The following is a 5103-nucleotide window of genomic DNA, read 5'->3' as shown; positions in this document are numbered from 1 at the left end:
CTCATACATTGCTGGTGGGATTTTCAATGGAAAACAGTTTGGCAGTTTCTTTTAAAACTGAAAATGGACTTACCCTACGACCCAGCAATTGCACTCCTGCGCATTTATCCCAGAGAAATGAAGACTTATGTTCACACAAATACCTGTACACAAGTATCTTCTCATAATAGTCCACAACTGGACTATGCTGAGTGAGAAAAGCCAACTCCAAAAGGTTACATATAGTATGATTCCATTTATATAACTGTCTCGAAACGACAAAATTGTAGAAATGGGGAACAGACTAGTGGTTGCCAGAGGTTAAGGGAAGGTAGGAAGGAGCGTGAATGTGGCTATAAAAGTGCAATGGGGGATCCCTTTGGTGATGGAAATGCTCTGTATCTTGACTGTCTTGATGTCAATATCTTGGTCATGATGTTGCACTATAGTTTTGCAAGATGTTACCACTGGAGGAAATGCGTAAAGGGTCCATGAATCTCTCTCTATTATTTCTTAGAACTGCATGTGACTCTACAATTATCTCAGAATATAAAGTTCAACTTAAAAAACATTAACAGGGATAGAAGGAGTTACTATGAAATGATAAAAAAATAATTCACTAGGAAAGTAATATGGATTCAAATATAAAGCAAATATCAACAAAATTTTAAGTAGAAATTGACATCCACAATAATAGTGGGGATTTTTAATATGTTTCCCCCATAAACTGATAGATCCAGTACAATAAACTAAGAGTATAGAAGAGTATAGAAGATTCGAACAACACAATTATACAAGCTAGACATGGTGGACATATATAGAACCCATTATCCATCAAATAGAGAATGCAAATACTTTTGAAATATTTACAAAAATTGATCACGTTTGACAAAAGTTTACTTATTTTATTTTTTTTGGTGAGGAAGATCAGCCGTGAGCTAACATCTGTTGCCAGTCTTCCTCTTTTTCTGAGGAAAGTTATCCCTGAGCTAACATCTGTGCCTATCTTCCTCTACTTTGTATATGAGATGTTGTTACAACATGGCTTTATGAGCTGTGTGTACGTCCACACCTGGGATCTGAACCTGTGAATCCTGGGCCACCAAAGCAGAGCATGTGAACTTAACCACTACACCACTGGGCCGGCCCCAAAAGTTTATTTCTTAAAAATCTTATGTAGAATATTTATCAATCAATAAAAGACTAAAACCCAATGGAAAATTAGTAATAGTCACAATCAGGGAATTAACAAAATATGAGACACAAATACTCAACGAATTTATGAAATCTTGTTCAGTCTCACTAAGATTCAAATAAAATTCTATTCATTCCAAGATATTCTAGATTGCAATATATCAGACAGACAATTTTCTTTAATCTAGTGTTATCATTCTCTGCTGGAGGGTGTGAAGCTTTCTAAAGCATCATGGCAATATGTTAACAGTTGTCTAAACATGCTTATACCTTTCACCAATAATTCCACTTCTACAAAAAAAAATTGATCACATAACAGTAAGCTTTGGGAGAGGATTTAACAAATTTCAGAAGTCAACATCATATAAACCTCATTTCTTGACTCTCTGCTCATAGTGCAATAGCATTAGCAATTTGGAGAAAACACACACAGACACATGCACATACTTATCAATAATTCATGCATCAAGGAAAAATCATAATAGATTTTGAAAAACATTTAGAACTGAATGGCAGTATCACATATCAACATTTGTATGATGAGCTAAAAAGGCAACTAGAAATGTAAAGCTTTGATAATTGAATCAAAAAAGAATAAAATACCTAAGAATAAATTTAACTGAGGAGGTGAAAGACCTGTACACTGAAAACTATGAGACATTGATGAAAGAAATTAAAGAAGACACAAATAAATTGAAAGATGTTCCATGCTCATGGACTGGAAGAATTAATATTGTTAAAATGTCCATACTACCCAAAGCAATCTACAGATTCAATGCAACCCCCACCAAAATTCCAATGGTGTTTTTCACAGAAATAGAAAAACAATCCTAAAATTTGTACGGAACCGCAAAAGACCCCAAATAGCCAAAGCAATCTTGAGAAAGAAGAACAAAGCTGGAGACATCACAATTCCAGATTTCAAACGATATTACAAAGCTATAGTAATCAAAACAGTATGGTATTGGCATAAAAACAGACACACAGATCAATGGAATAGAATAGAGAGCCCAGAAATAAACCCACACACATGTGGTCAATTATTCTATGACAAAGGAGCCAAGAATATACAATAGGAAAGGACAATCTCTTCAATAAATGTTGTTGGGAAAACTGGACAGCCACATGCAAAAGAATGAAACTGGACCACTATCTTACACCATACACAAAAATTAACTCAAAATGGTTTGAAGATGAACATAAGACCTGAAACGCTAGAACTCCTAGAAGAAAATATAGACAATAAGCTCCTTGACATCAGCGATGATCTTTTGGATTTGACATCAAAAGCAAAGGCAACAAAAGCAAATATAAACAAGTAGAACTATATCAAAAAAAGCCTCTGCATGGCAAAGAAAACCATCAACAAAATGGAAAGACAAACTATGGAATGGGAGAAAATATTTGCAAATCATAAATCTGATAAGGGGTTAAAATTCAAATATATAAAGAACTCATATAAGTCAATAGCAAAAAAAAAAAAACACATTGATTTAAACGGCAGAGGATCTGAATAGACATTTTTCCAAAGAAGACAAACAGATGGCCAATAGGTACATAAAAAGGTGTTCAACATCACTAATCATCAGGGAAATGCAAATCAAAACTACAATGAGACATCACCTCACACCTGTTAGAATGGCTATTATCAAAACAAGAAACAACAAATGTTGGCAAGGCTGTGGAGAAGAGGGAACACTTGTGCACTGTTGGGCAGAATGTAAATTAGTGCAGTCACTATAGAAAACAGTATGTAGATTCCTCAAAAAATTAAAAATAAAACTACCATATGATCCAGCAATGCCACTCTGGGTATTCATCCAAGGAAAACAAAAACACTAACTCGAAAAGATAAATGCACCCACATGTTTATTCAGCATTATCTACAATAGCCAAGACATGCAGGAAAACCCAAGTGTCCATCGATGGATGCAGGGATAAAGAAGATGTGACCACAATGAATAGTATTCAGTCATAAAACAGGAGATTGTGCCATTTGCGAAAACATGGATGGCCCTTGAGGGCATTATGCTAAGTGAAGTAAGTCAGACAGAGAAAGACAAATACTGTATCATCTCACTGACACATGGAATCTTAAAAAAAAAAAAAAAGACCTTATAGCTACACTGAACAGATTGATGATTACCAGGGGTGGGGGGAGGGGGTGAACAAAGTGTGTGAAAGGGGTCAAAAGATACAAACTTCCAGTTATAAAATAAATAAGTCTTGGGGATGTAATGTACAGCATGGTGACTATAATTAATAATACTATACTGCATATTTGAAAGTTGCGAAGAGAGTAGCTCTTAAAAGTTCTCATCACAAGAAAAAAAATTTTGTACCTATGTACGTGACAAATGTTAACTAGACTTATTGTGGTGATCATTTCACAATGTATACAAACATTGAATCCTATGTTGTACACCTGAAACTAATATAACGTAATATGTCAATTATGTCTCAATTAAAAAAAAAAAGAAGTGAGGCTGGGGTTGAAAATACACACTTAGAAGTCATCTTGGAGGACACCCTTCCATCGTGGACACAGACGCGTTCCTGAGGGCCTGAGGGTAATGAATGGCAGAAAGGGAACGATCATTGGTCAGATCTGGTCTGTGTCCTGGCCTTGCCACTTCCCACTGTCCTGTACTTCACCTATGCAATGGGTCATAAATGGCCACGGATCCTTGGATGTCCCTCCCATCCCCTGGATGTGGGCTGGCCCTGTGACTGCCCTGCCCAGTGGAGTACAAAAAAGAAAGATATGTAAAACTGTAATTGCATATATTAGAAAATAAAAAAGATTGGAAATAAGTTGTGTTCAAATTAACAAGTTAGCATAAGAAAAGCACTGTAAATTCAAAGAAATTGAGGAAAAGAAATAATAAATATAAAAGTAGAAAATCATTATGAAAGAAACAAAGGGATGATTAAGATATAAATTTTAATTTTTGGTTGAAAGGACCAATGAAGTAGGTAAAAATTATTAAAATTAAAGATAAAACTCACAAATAAAAATTAAATAAAATGAAAAAATTTCAACAAAACATAAAATTGATCCAAGAATAAGGAGAAAATTAAATAAAATAACATGAAAGAATATAAAGGTGCCCTCCAGAAAGATCACCAGATTTTAGGCCTTAGTAGTAGTTAACATTTAAGAAATACATTACTGTCTTATATAAACTATTATAATGAAAAGGGAGAGTACCCCACTCATGTTATGTGACTTGACATTTTATAACCTTGACATCAAAACAAAATAAACTCAGCAAAGGAAAATAAAATTGTAAGCCAATTTTATTTAACAAACATAGGGGCAAAAATCCTCTATAAAATATTATCAAGTTGAATATGGCAGTGAATAAAAACAGACATAACGACAAAGTAGTCCATTTGTTCAAATTTACAAGGGTAGTTCAAATTTAGAAATCTAATTCAATTTATAACACTTAACTAACTGTATTAGCCTGCTAGTGCTGCCATAACGCAATACCACAGGCTGGGTGCCTTAAACAACAGAACTTTACTTCTCACAGTTCTGGAGGCTGGAAGTCCACGATCCATGCGTCCGCAGCATTGGTGTCCTCTCTCCTTGGCTTGCTGTGCCCTCACATGGCCTTTTCTCTGTGTGTGTGCAGCCCTGGAGCCTATTATCAGGTGTCTTTGTATAAGGACACTAGTTAGATTGCATGAGGGCCCACCCTAACAACCCCATTTGAACTTAACCACGTATTAAAGGCCCTATTTCCAGACTCACATTCTGAGGTACTGAGGGTTAGGGCTTCTGCATATGAATTTTGGGGGGACACAATTCAGCCCATAACACTGACTAGAGAAGAGAAGCCACATGATTACCACAATGGATCCAGAATATTCCATAAAAATTAGCAAGTTAGGAATAGAAGAAATTTCTTAAAATAATAAAAG

Source organism: Diceros bicornis, chromosome 7, assembly GCF_020826845.1.
Source record: "Diceros bicornis minor isolate mBicDic1 chromosome 7, mDicBic1.mat.cur, whole genome shotgun sequence".
NCBI classification, from domain to species: Eukaryota; Metazoa; Chordata; class Mammalia; order Perissodactyla; family Rhinocerotidae; genus Diceros; species Diceros bicornis.
Note: the sequence above shows the minus strand (reverse complement) of the source record.